This window comes from Somniosus microcephalus, chromosome 13, assembly GCF_052327205.1.
Source record: "Somniosus microcephalus isolate GS21.2 chromosome 13, FLI_Smic_1.0, whole genome shotgun sequence".
Taxonomy (NCBI): domain Eukaryota; kingdom Metazoa; phylum Chordata; class Chondrichthyes; order Squaliformes; family Somniosidae; genus Somniosus; species Somniosus microcephalus.
Genome location: NC_140999.1, coordinates 179,259,132 through 179,285,628, shown reverse-complemented (window position 1 = coordinate 179,285,628; position 26,497 = coordinate 179,259,132). Strand labels below are relative to the sequence as shown.

Here is a 26,497-nt window from a genome sequence, read left to right as displayed (position 1 = left end):
AGTTTGGTTGGTTGGTTATGTTGGTCTTGGTCCTAGTTGACTTGTTATGTCAAGCAAGTTCACGAATAGTATGAACATCTACAGCTCCTGTATGTATGAACATTTACACCATTTGTCATTTATTTATTTGTATTTAATATTTTTTTCTCCTCCCAATTCAGTTCTTTACGTAACAGCCTTCACTTTATTTGAAAACGTAATTCATTATGTGAAGGGCTTTGAGACATTTTGAGTTGTAAAGTATTACATAAATGCCAATGTTATCATTTTCTTCTCTCTCTAGGCCGTGATTTTCTCAGTGGTGTCAGGATGGGGGCGGGTCAGCTGGTTTCTGGGTGCCGGTCCGACCCCCAGCTGCCTCCGCTCTGCAGACGTGATTTTCCCTTGATTGGCCTTGCTGCGGGCTTACCGGCCAATTAACAGGAAGCGGGTCTGATTACTTCATTTGATGACGTGTCATCTGCCGGTTTCCTTAAAGGGACCATGCACAATTTTATTTTGACTATTGATTTTTCAGTGTTTGACAGCATTGAGGTGCTGAAAACACTGACAATCACTGCACAAAGGTGGCCTCTTGCACCCAGGCTCTCCAATGACTCCCTCCATATGCTTATGGAGGGAGTCACAGTACGCAGGGAGGTTCTCTTCCCTTCCAAGGGCGGAAGAGACCTCCCCAGGACACCAACTTACCTTGCACCTCCACCCAACCCTCTCTATCTACTTTATCACTTCCCCATCTCACTAGCCACCCCTCACACTCACCCTCATTCTACTGCAAGCATACCAACTAACAACACACAAGGGTGGGCACTTGAGAGGTTTAGCCAATGTCCATGTGAAGTTTCTGGTAATGTGTTGTCATACAGTGTAATATCTTTTTCAAAAAGTGCCCCTTATTGGACAGATCTGAGCGCACATTGAGAAGTGTCTTACTGAGTTCCAGTGATTGTTCAGTCATAACTACCCCCCACCACCACCCCCACACACCCCCATCTCGCTATAGTGATGTGTGTGCATGGAATGGCTTGGACATTAAAGGGATGCTTCACGGTGCTGGTGTGGGATGGTGTTAACCTGGCGCATCATGTGGCAGCCAGGGTTTACAGCATCAAGTGAAGAAAGTCTGGCCATGGTGATGCCATTGTTGGCCTCCGGCCAGCAGTTTTGTCAGGGGCTGATGACCTGTGTCCAGCGCAGCATCAGGTGATGGTAGCGAAGGTTGGTGATGAGGTTGGTGATGTTGGGGATGATTGTGGAAGGCTTCGGAGGACCAAGTTCTGATTGTTTCATTGGCTCCGATGTTGCTGGAATAGATGGCAGTTGCAGGTGAGATGACAGAAGCAATCTGTCACTGGTGAGAGAGGTTCTCCCAATGAGGTGGTACTAGACATACAGTTCGATTTAAAAACTTGTAAGCTAAAGAAATTTGTATATGTATTAAAAATGCAGTAACCAACCTTTTCTTTGCTTTGAAACTCACCATGTGCAACATTGCATCCTTGACACCACTTCTGCAGCTGTCATCTTTTCACAAACATCAGAGCAGACTCACAACACGCCACACTTTCCTGGTGTGTTGTCCGAACATCGTAAAACCCGATCCAGAAGCTGGAGAATCAAAAAAGACCCTGAAAACTGCTCACAGGTACCTGGTAATAGGCAGTTAATTGACTTTAATCCATTTCCTGCCGCTAGGTGTCGGGTCCATTCGCAAATCAGGGACCCAACACTTGGGAAGGCTGTGTGGAGGCAGGTTGACGGCAGGTGCGCAACCCGCCGTTAATCAAAATGACTTTAACCTCTGCTCCGCCTCCAAACCCGCCCTCTGAGCGCCGGCAAAATTGCGGCCTAAGTCTCTATCACCATTTACCACTAGTTGTTGGAGCAGGCATTCTGTTCCCAGGCATCTGCTCTCTGACTCCTTAACTGATTGCTAGTAAGGGATGGTGTTTGCAAGAGCAGCTCAGCAATGACTTACCTTGTGACTTTCCATCTCTCCCCTGTGTGACATCCACTGGCACTTACCCCTTTGTGGTTCAGGCAGGATCTGGGGAACACTGCAGGAAGTCCTGGGCATAGATCCATATCCTAATATGCCATAGCATTCTATCAATACACAGTGCCACTTTCAACTGCAACCCCACACCAGCATAACATACAGTTACATAACTGTAGGGGTTCCTAGAACTGTAGGGGTTTTCTTTAATGTCAAGTCTTTAAATTATAACTGGAGAGTGAAATAGTTCATTACAATGTGATCTGAACCAGGGAAATGTCACCGTTATGAATCTTGTTGCCATGGAGTGCAAACGTCTGCAAGAGGGGGAGGCCTTCTTAGGAGCTGTTTTCTTTAATTAGTTTTTTTAAAATTTCAATTCATTTAACTCGCCACTGTTTGTTTGGGTTTGAATGGGTTTTGTGTGTGTGTTGCTGTGGGAACCGTGGGGTAGGCTGGGTAGAATTTATGTGCTTCATGTGGGGGTAGGTCTGTGGAGGCCCCATGACTGAATTTTAATTGCAATATTTTCACACGGGTTTTTAAAAAAATATTAATATAGAGATGTAACACAACCGGTATTAGGTTGTTTATATTAGCGCTCCAGACACATCACAGCTGGGATGACTAGAGGATATACACCAGGGGACAGTAGGGAGTACACAAGGGGGGACAGTGGGATATTGGGGATATATAGTAGAGGATAGTGTAAGACATAATTCAGTCCATGCATACACAACCCATATGAACCTCTTATTTACACAGAGTAAACATGTTACAGAAGTGGTACCTTAAGCTTATAAATACTACAAGGTCATTTTACACAGCATTTTATTAGCTGCAATGTATACATTATAGGATTAGCAACTATTCAATGTACATTATATAGTTAGTATCTAAAATGTACAAATTGCATAAGTATGGGGTATATTACACAGTAGACACTGTACATAATACTGTGTTAGTCAGTACAATATGGGCTGGATTTTCATTGGGCCGTGGAGTTGGGATTGGAGGCGTGCGGGGGTTTAAAATCCTGAAATCGGGGGTCCCGACCCCATCCCGCCTCCAACCCGCCTCCATGCCAGTTTCAAAGGAGGCGGGTACCCGCCCCGCACTGGGACCCGCCTCCCCGAGGCGGGAAGGGGATTAGTGCCAATTAACTGTCTGTTAACAGGTAGTTAACAGGCAGTTTTTAGCCTAATCCCTATTTTCATTGTTGAAATGTGGGATTCCCGACGGCTCCAAACCACGCCAAGTTAGCGAGGCGGGCCATCGGGATGAAGGGCTTGGAGGGGTCAAGATGTTCGGTGTTCAGGTGAGTGATGGGTGCATGAGTGCAGAGGTAAGTGTGTTTGGTGTGTTTAAAGTGTTTAAATAAGTTTTACTTACATTTACATACCTTTACAGCCTTCCTTCCTTCAGGTCTCGGGAGTCCCTCATCTCATCGGCACAGAAAGCAGAATGGTCACCAGCTGTCAAAATCTGCAGCCTCTGCTTTCTGTTCCAGGGAGATCTCTAAATCATCCTGAGAGGAAGGAATTAACCTGGAGTACAGATTGTCCGTGTTTGACAGCTTCAAACAGCTGTGAAATGCTGATATTTCATCTGTCAAAAGGTCTTGACAGATGAAATGTCAATCTGTGACGTCACCTGTTGCCGGGTGGCCCTTAATTGGCCTGCTGAGCCCGCTTGGCAGGCTCAACAAGGTCAATCAAGTCTAAATCGCGTGGGTTGGCTAGAACTCGATGGAGGCGGGACTACAACCCCAAAAGTTGTAGTCCCGCCTCCTACCCACCTCCTCAATGAAAATCCAGTCCTATGTGTCTATGCTACAGGGTTATCCCTTACAGTAAGGACCTTATTTTAAAAGGCTCTGTAGCATCAGTTGGGGTCTTGCCCATTGCCTCTGGATAATTGGGCATTGGGTCTCCATTGGCTGAGGCACCTACGCCCAATTTTCTGAGCTATCTTTTTGGAGGCCTGCGCTGAGGGAATGTGAAGGTCATCAAATTTTATTTCATTTACCTCACTCTGTATTTTTCAGTGTCAGAAGAAGCTCTGCCCTCTGCGTGAACGTCGCCCATCAGAGATGGGCGGAGCCTCTATGATAACGAACAAGCTCTTGGAGTTTGTCAGCACCAGGAGCCCTCGTAAATGGAAGGAAGTTCTTTTTTAATCCATTGCTTTATTGCATTTTTTATGCCCCATTCCTGCATTTAGCTCCATGTATTGGTTTTGCAGGGAGATCCTCCATTTTCTTGTATTTTTTTTCACTTCCAATATTTTTGGTTCTCTTTGCTGTGATGTTCCACTTTACAAGGCATCCGAAGGCAATGGGTAAGGTACAGAGCCTTTTAAAATAAAGTTGTTACTGTAAGGGATAACGCTGTAGCATAGACACATATTGTACTGACTAACACTGTACAATGCCTACAGTGTAATATACCCCATACATGATTACTTATGCAATTTGTACATTGTACATTATAACTGTATAATTGAATAGTTGCTAATCCTATAATGTATACATTGCAGCTAATAAATGCTGTGTAAAATAACCTTGCAGTAAATATAAGCTTAAGGTACCACATCTGTAATATATTTGCTCTGTGTTCATAAGAGCTTCGTATGGGTTGCATACGCATGTGCCACCTCACCAAACTGCTAGAGTGGGCATATCTTCAGGGTTCCAGAAGTGCTGCATAAGAAAGTTCAAGATGGGCCCAACGGTGCAGGTGCAATGACCCCTAGGGTGCTCTGGCCCAACCAGCATTATTGCAGGACCTGCACCTGGACATGTTAGAGAAGCCCTATCTCCAACGCCTCAACTTCAGAAGAAAGACTACCAGAGAGTTATGCCATCTGCTGCCCACTGATTGGCACATGACATCTGGCGCAGGGATGGTATTTCCAGGAGAAGTGTAAGCTATCACAGCATGAAGCCTCCCTGCCATCTCATCCTTTAGAAGGTTCAATTATGAGGATAGGTTTCATAAACTTGGCTTGTATTCCCTTGAGTATAGTAGATTGAAGGGTGATCTGATCAAGGTGTTTAAAATGTTAAAAGGTTTTGATAGGGTAGGTACAGAGAAACTAATTCGTCTGGTGGGGGCATTAAAAGCAAGGTGTCATAATTTTAAATTAAAGCTAGTCAATTCTGGAGCGAAATCAGGAAGCACTTTTTCACACAAAAGGTAGTAGAAATCTGGAATTCTCTCCCCAAAAAGGCTGTGGATGCTGGGACAATTGGGGCTTTGAAGACTGAGCTCGATAGATTATTGTTAGGTAAGGCTATCAAGGGATATGGAGCAAAGGAGGGTAAATGGAATTGAGTTGCAGATCAGCCATGATCTAATTAAATGGCGGAGCAAGCTTGAGGGGCTTAATGGCCTACTCCCGTTCCTAATGTTCCTATGAGGACAATCATCATTGCCTTGCTCCTGAGGAGAACATATCTTCCTTAGTTGTAGTGAGGTACGAATGAATTGAGTGACTGCATTGACTCGGGGACTGACTTACCTCCATGCAGTTGTCAACTGTGCTTTTATTGGAGGGTGGTCCACAACTCCAACTAGGACTACCTTCCTTAGGTACATCTAATGCAGTAGCACCCCCAAACCTTAAGGATCAAAGGTAAATCGTGCTTGACTAATCCACTGGAACTTTTTGAGGATGTAACTGGTAGAATAGATAAGGGAGAACCAGTGGATGTGGTGTATTTGGACTTTCAGAAGGCTTTCGATAAGGTCCCGCATAAGAGATTAGCGTGTAAAGTTAAGGCACATGGGATTGGGGGTAAGGTACTGACTTGGATAGAGAACTGGTTGGCAGACAGGAAGCAAAGAGTTGGAATAAACGGGTCTTTTTCCAAGTGGCAGGCAGTAACTAGTGGGGTACCGCAGGGATCGGTCCTAGGACCCCAGCTATTCACAATATATATTAATGATCTAGACGAGGGAACTAGATGTAATATCTCCAAGTTTGCAGATGACACAAAGCTGGGTGGGCATGTGTGCTGTGAGGAGGATGCCGAGAAACTCCAGTATGATTTGGACAGGTTGGGTGATTGGGCAGATGCATGGCAGATGCAGTAGAATGTGGATAAATGCGAGGTTATCCACTTTGGTGGCAAAAACAGGAAGGCAGATTAATATCTGAATGGCAATAGATTGGGAGAAGGGGAAGTGCAACGAGACCTGGGTGTCCTTGTGCACCAGTCGCTGAAGGTAAGCATGCAGGTGCAGCAGGCGGTTAAGAAGGCAAATGGTATGTTGGCCTTCGTAGCAAGAGGGTTTGAGTACAGGAACAAGGATGTCTTGCTGCAGTTGTACAGAGTCTTGGTGAGACCGCACCGTGGCCTAGAAATTGGGTTGGGGCGCCAAAGTGGCGCAAAATTCGGCTAAGCGCAGGATTTAGCGCAGCAATCGGTGTGATACTGATCACCAGAAATTCAGTTTCAGTGCCCCTCGAGGGAGACGGGGCGAGGCTCGAGGTGCTCCGCGTCCCTCTTAGGGCGCTGAAACTGATTATCGCAGCGCAATGTGCCGCAGCGCCACATGCTGCGGCACGGCACGCTGCGGTACTGCAGGCCTTCCTCCCACTGTTAAGGGGGAGGTGCCTGCAACAGCGCGATCCCCGATCGCGAGTGCCGGCAAATGAGCCCGGCACCAAGGAGAAGTGCCGGGCTCTCGGGAAACAGCTGGCAATGCCGCGGGGGGGGGGGTTAGGAGGCTGGGGACGGAGGTGCTGGCAGGCGGCCGCCGAAAAAGGCGGCCGCCCCGCACCTCCACCTTAACTTGCGCCGCTGCCGGCACAGTAAGGCCCCGTGAACCAGGCGCGGGTAGCGAGCGGCGCAACTGCAGCGTTCGCTACCAAATATCGCGAACGGGCCACGATTGGGGCGCTGTGCACACCGATGACGTCATCGGTGGCGGCGCAGCGCAAATGCCTAACGCCACCATTAGCGCCCCTACTGAATATCGCCGGAGACGCAGCCAGTGGTGTTACAGCCACTGACTGCCTCTTTAGGCGCTAACAGGTGGCGCTACTCACCCAATTTCTCCCCCCTTGAGTGTTGTGTGCAGCTTTGGTCGCCTTATCTGAGGAAGGATGTTCTTGCCATGGAGGGAGTGCAGTGAAGATTCACCAGACTGATACCTGGGATGGCAGGAATGACGTATGAGGAGAGATTGGGTCGATTGGGCTTATAATCGCTGGAGTTTAGAAAAATGAGAGGGGATCTCATTGAAACTTATAAAATTCTAACAGGACTAGAGAGACTAGATGCAGGAAGGATGTTCCCGATGGCGGGGGAGTCCAGAACCAGGGGTCACAGTCTAAAGATAAGGGGTAAGCCATTTAGGACAGAGATGAGGAGGAATTTGTTCACCCAGAGAGAGGTGAACTTGTGGAATTCTCTACCACAGAAGGCAGTTGAGGCCAAGTCATTAAATATATTCAAGAAGGAGTTAGATATATTTCTTAAGGCTAAAGGGATCAAGGGATGTGGGGAGAAGGCAGGGACAGGGTACTGAGTTTGGATGATCAGCCATGATCTCATTGAATGGCGGAGCAGGCTCGAGGGGCCGAATGGCCTACTCCTGCTCCTATCTTCTATGTTTCTATGTTTCTATCAAAAGGAGCAAAGTTGCCCATGTGTCTCCGTTGTGCCATGGTGAACAATTAGGTAACATTTCTGTCCCCACCACAATTTCCTCTTTTATGCTTGTAAGATCTGCTCCCATGACCAACGCTCCGATCTCTAGCCAAGTTTGCTGCAGGCCAAGATCCCATGTAGTGTAGTCAAAATATATCCTATATCCTATTACACAAAGGATATAGAGGCACTGGTGAAGGTGCAAAAAAGATTTACAAGGATGATACCAGAACTGAGAGGTTATAACTATCAGGAAAGACTGAACAGACTGGGGCTCTTTTCTCTAGAAAAGAGAAGGCTGAGAGGTGACCTAATAGAGGTCTTTAAAATTATGAAGGAGTTTAATAAGTTAGACACAGAGAAAATGTTTCCACTTGTGGAGGAGTCCAAAACTAGGGGCTATAAATACAAAATAGTCACTAATAAATCCAGTAAAGAATTCAGGAGAAACTTCTTTACCCAGAGAGTGGTTAGAATGTGGAACTCGCTACCACATAGAGTAGTTGAGGCAAACAGCAAAGATGCATTTAAGGCTAGCTAAGCACGAGGGAGACAGGAATAGAAGGATATGCTGATAGGGTCAGATGAAGCCGGGCGAGAGGAGGCTCGTGTGGAGCATAAACACCAGGATAGATCAGTTGGGCCAAATGGCCTGGTTCTGTGCTGTACATTCTTTGTAATTCTATCTAAAAAATGGAGTGCGGAGCTTATATCAGAAAATCTGGTGCAACCACCCCCACTCTACAGACATGAGTGCACCTAAGATTTGGGCCAGCACGAGCCCATTCTTGCTAGGATCAGAAATTCAGTTCTTATGAATAGACAGGATTAGTTACAGTGATAGATAAGCACAATATTAGTCAATGCACAATTACAGATTTGGTCACTATAAAGTATATATTATGAATTAATTACATTACTGTACATATTACAGAGTTATCTACATAGTATATATTAAAAGTTACTGTATATTACAGGATTGGTCACTGCATAATGTATGCTATACAGTCTCCTCCTCTTAATTCAGAGTCACTAAATTCAAATTATCTGTTAAGTGCCAGCTGTAGCTCAGTGGGTAGCACCCCTAGCCTCTGAGTCAGAAGGTTGTGGGCTCAAGTGCCCACTCCAGAGACTTGAGCATAAAAAATCTAGGCTCAATGCTCCCAGTGCAGTACTGAGGGAGTGCTGCACTGTCGGAGGTGCTGTCTTTTGGATGAGATGTAAAACCGAGGCCCCGGCTGCCCTCTCAGGTGGGTGTAAAAGATCCGATGGCAGTATTTTGAAGAAGAGTAGGGGAGTTATCCCCGGTGTCCTGGGCAATATTTATCCCTTAATCGACATAATTGAAAAAAAACAGATTATCTGGTCATTATCACATTGCTGTTTGTGGGAGCTTGCTGTGCACAAATTGGCTGCCGTGTTTCCATACATTACAACGGTGACAACACTTCAAAAAGCACTTCATTGGCTTTGGGACGTTCGGTGGTCATGAAAGGCGCTATAGAAATGCAAGCCTTTCTTTTTTTCCTTTTAATTTGCATTGAAATCATGAAAAATAGCTAAACATTACAATTGTTTAATTCAAGCTGCTGGATAATTTGAATTATTTCAAGCAAAAAGCTATTTAAAGTTAAAATGATAATAGCAAGCCCCATTTGGTATATATTAATACATTTTGATTCTAATTAGTATCTCGTAGTGCCTCACCTATATTACTAGCTGAAATGTTATTCCATTTCAGGTTCCCTCCCAGCCTTGAATGTCAGATCTTTCTATATTCTTGTCCATCATTAATTGTTGGATGTTTTCAGCACTTAACATTTTCTTAGATCCACCTTTCACTGCTTTGCTGTCAATAGTAGGCTGGCAACTTAAAGAGATTTTCTTTCTGACGTTTAAAGATGCGTATTCTCTTCATCTTTACATCAAGAGAGCGTGCTGCTGAAATCAGCCGTAGAGTGGTACATATCCAACTTAAAAACTTTACAAAATGCACAATAAATTGAATCCAGCATTGTGTACACAGGGCTGATATAAATGGCACCCCTGGGCTTAATTCCAATTACAGGGTATTGGTGAGGCCACACCTGGAATACTGCATGCAGTTTTGGTTTCCATATTTAAGAAAAGATATACTTGCTCTCGAGGCGGTTCAGAGAAGGTTCACTCGGTTGATTCCGGAGATGAGGGGGTTGACATATGAGGAAAGGTTGAGTAGGTTGGGACTCTACTCATTGGAGTTCAGAAGAATGAGAGGCAATCTTATCGAAACATATAAGATTGTGTTCATTAATAAATAGACATTCTTATTATGAACACAGCTAGCTTTTGCTAGACACTTTATTGAGCACATGTGGATTAGGTACAGTATCTGTAGAGGCATCCATCTTGACTGCTGCCTTGTGGGTAGCCTAGTGCCTCATGGGTAATGTAGTCTTAATATACATACAGCTGGGTAGTGTAGTCTTATATACATACAGCTATATACAGCTCTACACAGCTCTACGGCTCCACCTAGTGTCCACTATAGAATGACATGTTATTGATCATTACATCCCCCTTTCTTTGAGGTTTAACAAAATCAATATCAATCAACTTTCAAGAAAACAATAAAGATAATATCAGTAACACTTTTGTTAGTGCTCTATAAACATAAACATTTTCAAAACAGTCAACACATTTTCAAAGCTTTACATTGTACTCAAAGATTAAGTCTATCAGGCTTTTTTACTTCACGTGTGGATCTTCTCAACACGGGTAAGTCTGATGTGTCTTCATGAGATTGTTCTGGCGGTGAATGACAAGATGCAGTTGCAGCATTGTCATCAATCTGGTCTTGAATAGTCTCTTGTGTTTTTAGGAGGGAACGGCGGTTCCTCCTGAGAATCTGTCCTTCCTCAGTTCTAACAGTGTATGACCTTGGTCCTACTTCCTCAAGAACTGTAGCTTTCCTGTTCCATGCATCTGGATCCTCAATCTTGACAACATCATCCCTTGTCAATGGTTTTAGAGTTTTGGATGACTTGTCATAGTATGATTTCTGTTTCAGCTTTAACAGTTGAAGTCTCTGTCTCAGTTCATCACTTTGCTGTTCTTTTGCACAGCAGGGTAGCGTGGTGCGCAACTTGCGACCCATTAGTAGTTCAGCGGGTGAAGAACCACAGTCTAAAGGTGAGGCTCGGTGGCTCAGCAGGGCGAGATAAGGATCAGACTTGCTTTCTGTCGCTTTCTTCAGTAGCTGCTTGAGAACTTGAACACCTTTCTCTGCCTTACCATTTGACTGAGCATACAAAGGACTGGATGTGATGTGCTGAAAGTCATAATGTGCTACAAACTGTTGCCACTCCTTACAGTTGAAGCACGGACCATTGTCGCTAACGGCAATCCTGGGAATTCCATGTCTGGCGAAGATGGATTTCACATGCATTATGACACTGCTTGCTGTGGTGCTTGAGAGCAGTGCCATCTCAGGATAGTTAGAATAGTAGTCAATCACTATTAGATAGTCTTTACCAGTTAAATGAAAAAGGTCCATACCAACCTTTTGCCATGGTGCTGTTGGTATGTCAGCTACTATCATTGGTTCCTTTGCTTGTTTGTTTTGGTGTTTCTGACATGTCTCACATTTGCCTATCATGTTCTCAATGTCCTTATTTATGCCAGGCCAATAAACAGTGTCTCTTGCCCTTCTTTTGCATTTTTCAATTCCGAGGTGTCCCTCATGAATCCTTTTGAGCATGTCTTGACGTAGAGCCTGTGGAATGACTATTCTGTTCTGTTTTAGTAATAGTCCACTTGCGACACTCAATTCTGACCTTATGTGAAAATATTTTGGACAGGAACCTTTTGGCCAACCATGATGAATGTTCTCTATTACTGTTTGTAATACTGTATCTTTTACTGTTTCTTCTACTATTTGCTTTGATTTTGTGTCTGACACGGGCAGCGCAGCAGTGACCATACTCACATGAACATCCACATCTTCTTCAGTAGAGCTCACATGACTCATTGTGGGTGCTCGGGATAGTGCATCTGCTAACACTATGTATTTGCCTGGTGTGTAGATCAGTTCAAAGTCATATCTTTGCAGCTTCATCATGAGTCGTTGAATCCTTGGAGACATCTCATTCAGGTTTTTTTTTATGATGGCAACCAGAGGGCTGTGGCCTGTCTCAACTGTGAAGGTGGGAAGTCCATATATGTAGCCATGAAACTTTTCTAGTCCAAAATACCAAGCCTAGACATTCCTTTTCAATCTGGGCGTATCGACACTCAGTATCAGTCATAGAGCTGGAGGCATAGGCAACAGGCTTCCAATCTTCACCCTCTGCTTGTAGCAAGACTGCACCTAGGCCATCTTTTGATGCATCCGTTGACACTTTGATTCTTTTTGTTGGGTCAAAGAAGGTGAGTACAGGTGTGGTTGTCAGCACTGTTTTGAGGTTTATCCACTCTTGTTCATGTCTTTCTGTCCATGCAAACTCATTTGTTTTATGTAGCAGGTCTCGCAGACAGGCTGTCTTGGCTGACAAGTTAGGAATGAACTTTCCAATGAAATTTATCATCCCCATGATGCGTAGCACTCCTTTTTTGTCAGTGGGTCGGGGCATTTTGAGTATGGCGTTTACTTTTTCCATATCTGGCTCTATTCCTTTACCAGATAGATTATCTCCTAGGAAAGTGACTTCCTGGACGCCAAACTGACACTTGGCTTTGTTGAGCTTCTGTCCATTCTGGCGTATGCTCTGTAGCACTTTAGTCAGTCTCTCATTGTGTTCTTTCAGTGTGGAGCCCCAGATGATGATATCATCAACATAGACCCGAACTCCTTCCAGACCTTCAATTATGTGTTCCATCGCTCTATGAAAGATTTCAGATGCAGATATTATCCCGAAAGGCATTCTGAGGAAACAATACCTGCCAAATGGTGTGTTGAAGGTACAGTATTTGGTGCTCTCTTCATCCAGTTTTAGTTGCCAAAATCCTTGTGAGGCATCGAGCTTTGTAAAGTATCTGGCATCTGACATTTCACTGGTGATTTCTTCTCGCTTGGGAATCTGGTAGTGTTCACGTTTTATGTTTGCATTTAAGTCCTTTGGATCCATGCATATTCTTAGATCATTGTTCTTTTTCTTTACACATACCATGGAGTTAACCCAGTCTGTTGGCTCTTCGACTTTCCTGATGACTCCTAGTGGTCATTCTGTCCAGTTCATTCTTGAGCCGGTCACGCAGGGGTGCTGGAACTCTTCGTGGAGCATGTACCACTGACTGAGCATCCTCCTTTAGCTGGATCTTGTAAGTGAATGGTAGAACTCCAAATCCTTTGAACACATCCTGGAAATTATTCACTACAGAATCCACCGAGTCATCTGGTCTGCTTATGGCACAGTTTATACGGTAGACTCTCTTGACCAGTTCTAAGTCCTCACAAGCTTTGTCACCCAGTAGCGAATCAAGTCTTTCAGCCACAACAGAAAACATGAGATGATGCACTTTGTCTTTGACTGTCACTTTAAGTCTGCATACACCTAAGCTATCTATTTTCTGTCCATTATAGTCCTTCAGTAGTACTGACTTTTTCTGTATTTTGGGCTTTTCTTTCATATTGTTGATGTCACTCATACTGATTAAGTTTGCTTTTGCCCCAGTGTCTAGTTTCAAGGTAACTAATGCTCCATTTACCTGCAGTGGGATCATCCATTTGTCCTCTTTTGCTGCATTAACTTTATGTTCAGCATTGTCCATTTCTGAGGGCTGCACATTTTCTGTATCCTTTTTGATATTGTCACATGACACCATTCCTACAAAAAATGTCTCACTTAAATCAGTGTCCTCAATTACATTAACTCGTTGCCCTTTCTTAGTTTTTACTTTTGAAAAGCATTGTTTGGCAAAGTGATTCTTTCCATTACACTTTGTGCACATTTTTCCAAATGCTGGGCATTGTCTTAACTGGTGTTTGTAACCACAGCGTTTACAATTAAAAATTTCATCCTCCGATTGCTTTTCATTTCTGTTCTGCCCACGTTTCTTCCCCTTGTAGGACACAGCACCGACAGCAGCATTATCACTCATTACAATCGCATCATCATTGATTTCACTGAAAGTCTTCGCGTGCTTTCGAGCTAGCTCGCTGGCTTGGCATATTTTCACAGCATTTACCAAATTTAGTTCGGTTTCTCTCAACAGACATTCCCTGACTTTTTTATCATGAATACCAAACACAATCTGGTCACGAATCATGGATGCTTTGAGCTCAGAGAAATTACATGTCTGTGCTTTCAGTTTCAGATCAGTTATAAAGCTATCAAAAGTCTCATTTTGCTGCTGTGTCCGAGAACGGAAGATGTATCTTTCATAGGTCTCATTCTTTTTGGGAGAGCAATGTGCATCAAATTTTTTTAGCACATCTTCTAATTTTTCTCTGTTCTCCTCTGGATTAAATACAAATGTATTAAATACCTCTATTGCCTGTGGGCCTGCAACCGTAAGCAGCAACACTATCTTCCTTGCATCTGGCTTTGTACCGAATCCGATGGCTGCAATGCAGAATTCGAATTGTTGTTTAAAAGTCTGCCAATTGTAGTCGATATTTCCTGTGAGTTTCAAACGCTCTGGTGGCTACAAATTCTTCATGTCGCTTTTCACAATTTTCAGCAGATCTTCACCAATCCTGGTACCATCTTATGTTCATTAATAAATAGACATTCTTATTATGAACACAGCTAGCTTTTGCTAGACACTTTATTGAGCACATGTGGACTAGGTACAGTATCTGTAGAGGCATCCATCTTGACTGCTGCCTTGTGGGTAGCCTAGTGCCTCATGGGTAATGTAGTCTTAATATACATACAGCTGGGTAGTATAGTCTTATATACATACAGCTATATACAGCTCTACACAGCTCTACGGCTCCACCTAGTGTCCACTATAGAATGACATGTTATTGATCATTACAGGGGGCTTGATCGGGTGGATGCGGTGAGGATGTTTCCACTGATGGGTGAGACTAGAACTCGGGGCATAATCTAAGAATAAGGGGCTGCCCTTTCAAAACTGAGATGAGGAGAAACTTCTTCACTCAGAGGGTAGTAAATCTATGGAATTTGCTACCCCAGAGAGCTGCAGAAGCTGCAACATTAAATAAATTTAAAATGGAGATAGACAGTTTCCTAGCAGATAAGGGAATTAGGGGTTACGGGGAGAGGGCAGGGAAGTGAACGTAAGTCTAGATTCGGATCAGCCATGATCCTATTGAATGGCGGAGCAGGCCCGAGGGGCCGTATGGCCTACTCCTGCTCCTACTTCTTATGTTCTTATGTTCTTATGTACTTATTAATACCATCTCCTTTTCTACAGCTTCCACAGATGCGTATAAAACATTAATAGATGGAGGTTCACATTATCTGTTAATTGGCACAAAATCTTCAGTGTTAAGGCACATTGGGCTCAAAATTACGATTGGACCCTAGCTGGTCTGAGGTGGATCACCTGACCAGGATCGGAAAAGGGGATGTAAGGAGGTTGTGCCTGGATTCTGTCCAGTGCTTCTTCCATGCAGCCATTTTCCAGTACGGGTGGGGGCCACAGGTGGATCTTCTGCCCAGCTTCCGTCCATTAAGGGAGACCCGGCTGGGGGAGTTCCCAGGCTTCCCTGGATAATCTGCCTAGTACACCTCCCAATAGGGCTAAAGAAAGCCTATGCATGTTGAAAGCAGTTGTGCGTTCTGTCTGGACCTAGTAAGGGCCCTAGATTGCCAAACAGGATTGATTACCTTGCTAGACATAGGCATATGCTCCCTTGTGTGCAGTTCAAAAATTTGCCAGCATTAACTCATCAGGCTTAACGCATCAGGTCAGAGGCTGGGTATTCTGCGTCGAGTGTCTCACCTCCTGACTCCCCAAAACCTTTCCAACATCTACAAGGCACAAGTAAGGAGTGTGATGGAATACTCTCCACTTGCCTGGATGAGTGCAGCTCCAACAACACTCAAGAAGCTCGACACCATCCAGGACAAAGCAGCCCGCTTGATTGGCACCCCATCCACCACCTTAAACATTCACTCCCTCCACCACCGATGTACCGTGGCTTCATTGTGTACCATCTACAAGATGTACTGCAGCAACTCGCCAAGGCTTCTTCAGCTGCACCTCCCAAACCCGTGACCTCTACCACCTAGAAGGACAAGGGCAACAGGCGCTTGGGAACACCACCACCTCCAAGTTCCCCTCCAAGCCACACACCATCCTGACTTGGAAGTATATCGCCAATTCTTCATCATCGCTGGGTCAAAATCCTGGAACTCTTCCCTAACAGCATTGTGGGAGTACCTTCACCACACGGACTGCAGCGGTTCAAGAAGGCGGCTCACCACCACCTTCTCAAGGGCAACTAGGGATGGGCAATAAATGCTGGCCTTGCCAGCGACGCCCACATCCCAGGAACGAATATTAAAAAAAAGGCTTCTCCCAGACTTCCTTTCCTCCAGCAAAGTAACATTACATTGCTCTGACTTTCCAGTCTGCTGTGGAGGCAGGCGCCTCAGATTGCCCTTATAGGCATTGGCCGTTCACCCTGAATACTTACATACTCACAATTTGGAACCAGATTTGCCTTCCATGGACTTTCCAGATTGTTGCATTTCTGCTGGTGGAGCGGGACTCCCAGGATTTCAGAGCAGTTAGCTTGAAATGACTCTATGAAAGGATAGGTTAGGACGGTTTCATGCGGTTGTCTGAAATTCCTCTCTCTGCTTTTTTTATTAGCAGTGGTGTCAACTCATTTAAAATAAATGAAATGGTGCCAGCCTTGGTTCAAGTTGGTAGCACTCTCACCTTTGAGTCAGAAGGTTCCTCACTCTGTGCTCCTCCTGGCCCCAGAAAGGAAAGAAAACACTTAACCTTTCATGGCCTCTTCTAGGGCTGACCCTTTTCTGTTTTAGGCCTGGTTAAAATTGCCAGGTCTGAGTTAAAATGGGTCCCAGTGGCATCATCGTGGCCACACATGCAAAGGTAAAGAAGGATCCCACTGGCTTTGGGCAGATGTTCTTGCCGCCTGCTATGAGAACAGGCTAAAATTGTTGACAGTGGCATTCTAATGCCTCCATTCTAATTCTAATGCATTTTTACTGCCTACTAGAAAACAATGGGGTAATTTTAACCATATTGGACAGGCTTGACTCTCTGGTGGGCAGGGAACACTCTGGAGAAGGCTGCAGGCCAAGAGCAGGTAGGGAGCCTGCAGCTGGGTTATTGGGTAGTCTGGATGGGGGGCCAGGCAGGGGGAATCGCCGATTCTTTGCCCTTTTTTTAAAGATGGGGTCACATTAGCTACGTTCCAATCCATTAGGACATTATCAGATTCCAATAAGATTTTTACAGCTTTGGTGAAAGGAGATGCAGCGAACGCCACCAGCACACTTAGGTGGACATCCTCAGGGTCTAGAGCCTTGTTTAGTCTTCAGCTTCATAAACCTTGCTACTATGCCTTCCCTTAAAACCTCAAACCTCTGCCAAGTACCACCTGATTTGAGTTGCTGGTCGGTCGTCTAAAAGTCAAAGTCCATCCCAAAGAGTCATAGATTGCATGACTCATTGAACAACTTCTCCTTTAACTCCACTCATTTCCTCCAAATCAAAGGTGTTGCCATGGGTACCCGCATGGGTCCTAGCTATGCCTGCCTTTTCGTGGGCTATGTGGAACAATCTTTGTTCCAGTCCTACTCAGGTCCCCTCCCTCACCTCTTTTTCTGATACATTGATGACTGTATCGGTGCCGTTTCCTGCTCTCGTCCCAAACTTGACAATTTCATTCACTTTGCCTCCAATTTCCACCCTTCCCTCACCTTCACATGGTCCATCTCTGACTTTTCCCTTCCCTTCCTCGACTTCTCCGTCTCCATCTCTGGGGATAGGTTATCGACCAATATTCACTACAAGCCCACTGACTCCCACAGCTACCTGGACTACACTTCTTCCCACCCCGCTTCCTGTAAGGACTCTATTCCATTCTCCCAGTTTCTCCGTCTCCGCCGTATCTGCTCCGACGATGCCACCTTCCACACCAGTGCTTCCGACATGTCTTCCTTTTTCCGCAACCGAGGATTCCCCTCTACCGTGATTGACACTGCCCTCGACCGTGTCAGTTCTATCTCCCGCACTTCTGCCCTCACCCCTGCCCCTCCCTCCCGGAACCACGATAGGGTTCCCCTTGTCCTCACCTTTCACCCCACCAGCCTCCACATTCAACGGATCATCCTCCGGCATTTCCGCTACCGCCAAAGTGATCCCACCACCAAATGTATCTTCCCCTCTCCTCCCCTTTCAGCATTCCGCAGGGACCGCTCCCTCCGAGACACCCTAGTCCACTCCTCTATCACTCCAAACAGCCCTTCCTCTTCGCCTGGCACCTTCCCGTGCAAGCGGAGGAAGTGTAACACCTGCCCCTATAACTCCCCCCTTCCCACTGTCCAGGGCCCCAAACACCCCTTCCAGGTGAAACAGCGATTTACTTGTACTTCTCGCAATCTAGTATACTGTATTCGCTGCTCACAATGCGGTCTCCTCTACATTGGGGAGACCAAACACAGATTGGGTGACCGCTTTGCAGAACACCTCCGTTCAGTCCGTAAGGGTGACCCCGAGCTTCCGGCCGCCTGTCATTTTAATTCACTGCTCCATTCCCACTCGGACCTCACCGTCCTTGGCCTCTTGTATTGTTCCACGGAAGCTCAACGTAAACTCGAGGAACAGCACCTCATCTTCCGATTAGGCACTCTGCAGCCTTCCGGACTCAATATCGAGTTCAACAATTTCAGATCATAACCTCGGCCCCTATTTCATTTTTTCTTGTAATTTTTCTTGTAATTTTTCCTTTCCTTTTGTTTCGCTCTCACACCTGGCAGCTATCCCTTGCCCTGCCAGTGCACTTTACACCCAATCTCAGCCTATTACCATCTCATCTAGCTTCTAACACCTTTCATTGTCTCTTTTTTACTTCTTTTGTTTCTTTTATTCTTTTGTCCGATCGCAGCCCTGCCTCCGATCCATCTTTTCTTTCCAGTTTTGAAGAAGGGTTCGACCCGAAACGTCAACTCAAATTTCTGTCCACGGATGTTGCCTGACCTGCTGAGTTTTTCCAGCATTTTCTGTTGTTATTATAGGTTGCATCAATATGCTCCTCTCCTGACTGCATGTAGAGGGGCTTCTACACCTTCATTCGTGAACCTGACAGGCCTGAGCCCTCCTGCTGATCTACCCTGTGCAGTTGAGGAAAGTAAATTTCATGTTTTGCTGCCAAAACTATTTTTTTTCTGGCTGTTATCATTTCTGGATCCTTGCCACCCCTTCTTACTCAAGATTATGCGGCGCCCATATTTTACATAACTCTCTGAGGTGAGCACCAGCTCTCTGTGAACTTGACTATCTGATATCTAGGTTAGCTTTTGATAGCATGCCCAAGATAAGGAGCCAGAAAAGCCTTTCTGCTAATTAATTTTGCTGCTGAAATTGTCCTATGCTACCACGGAAAGTGCTGCCAGACGAAAGTGAAAGCAAATAGGTTATTAGAGTGTGTAGCTAGGACAATCCAATGTAAAATAAAGAGCACCATGGTGTCCTTGTATAAGATCCTGGTTAGGCCCCATCTAGATTACCGTGTCCAGTTCTGGTCTCTTCAGATGCTGGGAGATATAAAGGCCCTAGAAAAAATTCAGAGGAAGGCCACCAGATTAATACCTAGTTAAAAACCCTTAACTATCACAATAGGCTCAGGTAGCTGGGTCATCTTATTCTAGAGAAGTGTTGACTTTAGCGAGTCTTTATTGAAGTATTTAACATGATAAAAGGGGACTAGAGCGTACACATGTGGCGAGATTGTTTTGAGTTAGCTGAGTTAGGGAGAATGAGGGGAGATGCGAACAAACTATGGAAGCATAGAGGTAGGTTTGATGTCGGGACCTTTTTCTTTTCCCAGAGGATCATTGGCCCCTGAGGCGTTTTTGGTGCACCTCTTTAAGAACTCAACACTGGGAGACGTGGGCAGACCGTGCGCGGTGCACACTCCACTTATGTGTCCCTTACTATTGCAATTGGGATCCTAACTAAGTCATAGGACCCTGATTTGCAGAGTTATAAGGCCGACCACCAAATCACTGGGTGCTCCAGCCACCCATTTAAAAATGGCAACAGCTGGAGCATTGGACTTAAGGGGCAGTAACGGTCCTGACCCCATTTTGAGGCCCCGTTAATGCCAATTTCAGCTAGTTAAAATTGGCCCTAGTGTCTCTTATCAGTTATTTGGCCTCCTTTATCTTCATTTCAGCCTATAAAACTCTGAAGTTTAAACTACTGGTCTATAAATGGAGATAGCAGCTAAATGGAGCATATACTGAAAGTGAGTAATGACTGAACAGAACAGGCAAATATATAGAACAGAAATATGCAATGACCAGGATTATATACTGAACAGGGAAATTCACTTAAGTGAAGCAAGCTGTGTATTTCTTTTAATCTAGCCACCAAAATGTATTTTGTTTTTTTAATGATATGATAATGGTTGAGGAGCTTTAAAACTCAATGTAGCTGCCAGATCTATTAAAACTGTCACTGGTTTACTGCCTGGCCTGAGGAAGCATCTCCTCTTTGGTAGCCTTGTACCCGAAGCAATGTGTAAACTTCACTCTCTTTAGACTTTGAAAGTACTGCAACTGTGCAACTGATTTGATGGACTGCTCTTGGAGGTTGATTTGTGGCACCAACATTGGCTTGCTTGTTATGTCGTCACTGGACAGCACTGTCAGAGTGCAAGGAAACAAAGTTAAATAATAAATTAAAACCACCTCAGTTACAAGGAACAGCAGCTTTACCCCATGGGTTTAATCAGCTTCAAAGAGCTACAAATCCAATAAAATGTTTCCTTGAGCAGCACTAGCCTGAACCGGATAGAGTTCTCACAGCTGCCAACCTGTTTGGAGATAACTGACAGAGTGGCTAAAATAGAACAAAGGAAGCTGGAAAATGAAGGGCTTCGGAGGGACCCAGCTGGTCCCTATCTTATCTGATGTTAGTAATGTCTCCTGTTCCGAGGAGGTAATTGCTCTCAGGGTGGAAGTCAGACTGGGAATACCTATTGTAAATGGAGCTAAGACAGTTAAACCTCAAAATAAATCTGTTTGTCTGATTTCTGTTGTATCTGTCCCACTATATCGCCATTTCACTACCATTAGAGGATAACGCAAAGTCTGCTGTTTGAAAGCCTTCACAATAGCACCAAATTGCCCTTTGACCTGCTGAAATCTTTTCTTTTCACAACCTTCCTTAAAGTTCAAATACGGCTTGGATTAATACATCACTGAAAGAGACATCACTCATTGTTGTCTTTGCCCACCGCAGGAGCACTCAACTGGCATGGACGCACAGAACTGGACCTGGGGTAGCCCCAGATCTTTGGTTGTGCACTGTACATTCTGGGCTTTTGTTGCTTGCACCCAGGCTTTAGGTTCTTGACTGCACAGTGAAGTGTATCCATTGGAAACAAATGGAGGGTACAGTGTCAGTGTGCAAAGATAGTGCACCTCAGAGCAACAGGATGGTGCTCATAGCTAAAATCCTTCAGTTGATAAATCTCAACCTGAGCAAGCCAGCGAGGTAACAAAGGTAGGTGAATCACTCCAAACCACTCCTGTGAACCCATCAATATCTGGCTATAGAGTACCTTTTGCAGAGACTTGAAAGTAGAAGGGTGAATGGCATTGAGGGAATCTAAAACAGGAGAGACAACTTTGTTACTTTCCTGGACCAATATTTATTTTTCTCATCAAGGCTGCACATGAAGAGTACCACACGTTTTGGAACGGGATAAAGAAAAAAAGAAAAATTATGAACAATCTCATATCTCACTACAAATTAAAATCTTTCTACCCCCAACCCTGAAGTATGGTGTAATGTTTGTACCTCTTTTGATTTCATAATCTTGAGTGGATTTTGCTGCATGTTTTTTTTTTACTGTTTTGAGTGTGTCAATTTTTTTTTGAATGAACATTTGAGGAGTGTAGTCGGTGTCTGGAGGTGATGTACTTTACAATTGGATATTATCCTGAAAGCAGGAAGCTCTTTTTAGTGTGGCATCAGTGTTCTCGGAATTGGAATCTGTTCCGATGGAATTCAGGGTTGTATAGGACCGGAAGAGGCCATTACATTGCTGTCCATCTGGTTGGCCCACAGGTTTATAAAATAGCATGCACTACTGCATCTCTCATGCCCCTCAATCACTTTCACTGCCAAGCATCTATCTACTCCCCTTTTGAACTTGCCAACATTATCCACTTCCACTGTTATCTCAGACAGCCCACTTCAGGGTGCATAGATCCTGATGGTCCATCCTTTTCAATTACTGGGTGACAAATCAGTGCCTGTAGACCCATGGACGATATCACCAACGGGCAGAATGTAGTTGAGGAAGAGGACGGGGCTGAGGATAGATCTTTTCGGGACTCTGGAGGTAAAGATGGGGGACAGGAAAGAAGCCATTGTCAGAGGTACTGTGATGATGATTGGATAGGTAAGAGTGGAATCAGGCGAGGACAATTCTACTGCGCATTGGAGGAGGGTGGTGTGGTCAACTGTGTGAAAGGCTCCAGAAAGGTTGAGGTGGACAAGAAAAGATAATGCTTACAGAGCACCATGAAGCAAGTGGCAATTGTAGCAATCCTGTATGGGAGGCCCCAAGGTCAGAGTCACAGAGAATTTCATTTGTGACTTTGGTTAGGGAAGTTTCAGTGCTGTGGCAGGGACATAAACCTGATTGGAGAAATTTAAACAGGGAATTGCAGGAAAGGTGGACCCAGATTTGCAAGGTGACAACATGTTCAAGGACTTGAGAGGATAGGGAAAGGAAAGGGAGATTGAAGATGAGGTGGTAGTTTGCAAGGACAGAGGGGTCAAGGGGCAATGACTGTCATTTTGAAAGGGAGGAGACAGTGCCTGCAGAGAGGGAACCATTTACAATGTTAGCTAGCTTCAGGGACAGGAAGGGAAGTAGGGTGGTTAGCTAAGCTAGGTTTCATGGATGAGATGAGCTTGGGGAGGGAATGAGGAGAGATGGGAGAGAAACTAAAGAGGAAGAAAAATGTGGGTTCTAGTGTGGGAGGAGCCTGGGTGGAGCTTTGGCTTTATGAGCAAGGAAACCCTCCTAATAGAGCAAAATGTGTAACAGGCATGGAAGGAGGGGCCAGAGTCAATGCATGTGGGAGCAAATGTGCAAAAAGCTTTTAAGTCTGATGAAGAGTGCCAAGGTAAGCTTTAATAAATAAGCTCGAGGAACAGCACCTCATCTTCCGATTAGGCACTTTACAGCCTTCCGGACTCAATATCAAGTTCAACAATTTCAGATCATAACCTCAGCCCCTATCATATTTTTATATATTTTTTATCCACACTTTTGGTTTGTGCCTTTTCCTTTTGTTTCTCTCTCCCACATGGCAGCTGTCTCTCATTCTGCCAGCGTATTTCACACTTCATCTAGAGCCATCTTTTGTTTCTTTACCTGTCCTATTACCATCTCGTCTCGCCTTGAATATCTCTTAATGTCTCTTCACCTCTCAGACCTTCCCTTTTGTTCTTTCCTCCTCTCCCCCATTTCCCAGCCCCCAAACTTGCTTTTTAATCTGTTTCATTTCCTGCTTTTTTCTCAGTTCTGACGAAGGGTCTTTGACCTGAAACGTTAACTCTGTTTCTCTCTCCACGGAGGTTGCCTGGCCCGCTGAGTTTTTCCAGCGTTTTCTGTTGTTATTTCGGATTTCCAGCATCTGCAGTATTTTGCTATCGTAAGCTTTAATAAATGGTGTGCAGTGAAAAGGGTAGAGATGCCTGCATTGTGCATGCACCAAGCACTCAACCCACAGCATGGTGCCACACCAGCACTGAAGCAGCCCCATCACGAGAAGCCATCAAGGACTGCAGCCGCCACAAGCTGCAGCACAAATAGATCCTCTGTGAATGAGACAGAAGGAGCCGGGAGGGAGCTGGGAGGGAGCCAGGAGGGAGCACCTGGTGAAGCACTGAGCGCCGGTGAGGAACAGCAGTGAACAGATGGGCAGCTGTGGTGGGACCCGTGAAGTTGTACTTTACAGTGGCTGCATACCGAGTTGCATTGATTACTCAGCAGAAGTGCTTCATGAAGTATTTCAGAGCTCCCTGAAAGGAACTGAAAAGAGCAAACAGCATCTGTGTAGGCATGGAAGTGCATTTCAGGAACTCGCAGAGTACCACAGGTCAAATGGAACCTGCAGGACATCCTGCAGGGAAGGCCCAAGGACAGAGGGTCCCAGAACTGATGCAGTTTTTGCTCACCAACACTGTCTTCCCCTACTGAGACCATGAACTTCAATGTACAGGAGGCTCTCATCTCTGGTATTCAGCGGCTCGGGGGATCAGCTGGAGAGGGCCTTGATGGCAGGCTTAATTTTTTTTTTTTAATGCCATTCAAGGGTTTGCACCCACATCTGCAAGAGGAATCCAGCAGCTGGGACATGGCAGGAGGAGAGAGGGATTGAGGACTGGACTTGACATCGCAGGGTGATTACCCATCTGCTCCTCCCCTTTGGCCCCCTCAGAAGACTGAAAAGGGGGCAGGTAGGAGTCAGCAGTCAGCAGCCAGTCAGTGCAGGCATTGAGTTGTTGGAAATGGCGGCAGGTCCATCTCATGTCATGGAGGATTCAGCTTACCTTAGTGGATTAATTTGAGATGTTATCAATTATCCCAGCAAAAGCTGATAATTCTGTGTCGATTATCCCCTTTTAAAAAGGATAAATATCTTTTGAAGAAAGGGATCGAATATTATATAGATAAGCATGGACATAGATATCAAATTGCCCATGGCGCATAATGGCTCCTGTGCTGTTGGGGTCATGAACAAGTGAGCTTTGGAATTCAATTAGTCAGCGTTGAATAGTGTGAGGGGATAGATTTGTATTAATAACTTAGATTTCTACTTGATTACTTTTGAGGGTTGGCGAGAAACATTATTTTTGTGGCGGTTTTACACGTAGCGTGGTTGCCTCCTCAGGAGAGCGAATGGGCTGGGTGGAGTTCATTGTAAGGCAAAATGTGTGTAGCCTGGGCAGGGAATGAAGTCGATGGGCCAAACGTTTCTTTTTTCATTCCAAGCTTTGCTTACTTTGAAAAAAATGTTATTACACTCCATATGTGACCACAGAGTTAGCATAAAAATAAATGATTCCAGCTGTCGCCACACAGTCTTGCCCTGCGCTTTGAATAAAGGTTGCGTGACAGTGAATGTGCCTGACATCCGGTGAGTGTTACTCTGGCAGGGTTTCGCCAGAAACTTCGAAAACAAAATGTTGTTATTAATAATATACTGTTTTGACCTGGAAAATAAATAAGTTAAAAGTGCTTTATTTAGTTTTTGAAACTCTGGCAGCATTAACACCAAATGAATGTTGGGCAGCAACAGAACTGATTATGTACAAATTACACATTGTAACAGAGAACAGCTCATCTAAAGCGAAGGAGCTCCATGTGATTATTTAAAATCTGTTTAAATATTGCAGTCTAATTTTTCTGAAATAAAAAAAATTATATTAAGGCTCTCCCATAATTAGCTACATGGATATTACAGTATAAGGATAATGGAATATGATACATTGGTAACATGATTGCAAGGCTACATGAGGAAGCATTTAAGAACAATGTAATTGCAATGTAGTAAATTGTATAATGATATGTTAACATGATAACAAATGGCAATTGTGGAACATTACACTGCAATGAAAAAACAATGTTTACAATAACTCCTCCTTATTCATTTCTCCTTCAATAGGTTTTAACACACTATTGACATTATATCTGGGATACACCAGAGCATTGTGAATGTGCCTGTTCTTGTTTCAAAACCCTTTCAAAGGAGCACGACAAATCATGTGCAAATCAGATTTATAAAGTTATTTTAAAACCAGGTAATGTGCAACAACAGAAAAGTAATGTCACTCTTCAAGGCAGCCTGCTTCATACCTTCCTAGAAAGCAGTAAATGTAAATACAAGGCATCATAATGGGACATTGTTTCACAGAGTGGTTTAAAAGTCTGCATTACACAATAACTTGGTCCATTTCCAGTCCATTATCAATCATGCATGTTGGAATAAATATCTTTGCTTTTTAAAATTAGAATAAGTTTTGTCAAGGCCACTTGGCAAATGATTAGGTTGAAGTAGATGACAGCAGTTGTATATCATCAAGACCCATCTCCTTCTGCAAGATCAGGGGAACATTACAGATTAGAACACAGATAAACTATGTGGCTGATGGAAATTCCAATATGCATTTCTCTTGCATTTCAGATGGATACTGGACCCATATAAATCTCCTGTACAAGTGACATATGCCTCCATTACAAATGGCACACAACTCTCATATGATACACGTGTCTGATATTATGGAGATTCTGGAACAAGATTGTAACATCCATCCGTCAGTCAAAATCCTTTCCCATTCCAATTCAATAAACTTGGGTCATGATTAACTGTGTTGTTTATCTCATTCACCACTAAACACTTGTTTTTCTGGCTTTTGGAAACAGAACCATTTCGAGACATTAGCACTCATACCAACCCCACCCCGCCAATATTCATGAATAAAAGATGTTCAGTAACTTCAATACCCCAATTTCCAACATTGGTGAATGCATGGTACAAATATTACATTGGCGCTCATCTTACCTACCCAATAATGAACAATATAATTGACTAACCTACTTTGTGTTGAAAAATGACTGGTTTTGGCGGTGGATGCTTTGAATGTGTGCCACTGGTACCATCACC

The 26,497-nt window shown here is 44.4% G+C and overlaps 1 long non-coding RNA gene across 1 annotated transcript; it reads left to right on the top strand.

Moving 5' to 3' along the window:
* Window positions 1-26,199, top strand: LOC147108822 (uncharacterized). The gene is made up of 2 exons (XR_015080735.1): window positions 1-89; window positions 26,018-26,199. It is a non-coding gene; the product is annotated as an uncharacterized LOC147108822 (long non-coding RNA).
* Window positions 26,200-26,497: the final 298 nt, after the last annotated feature.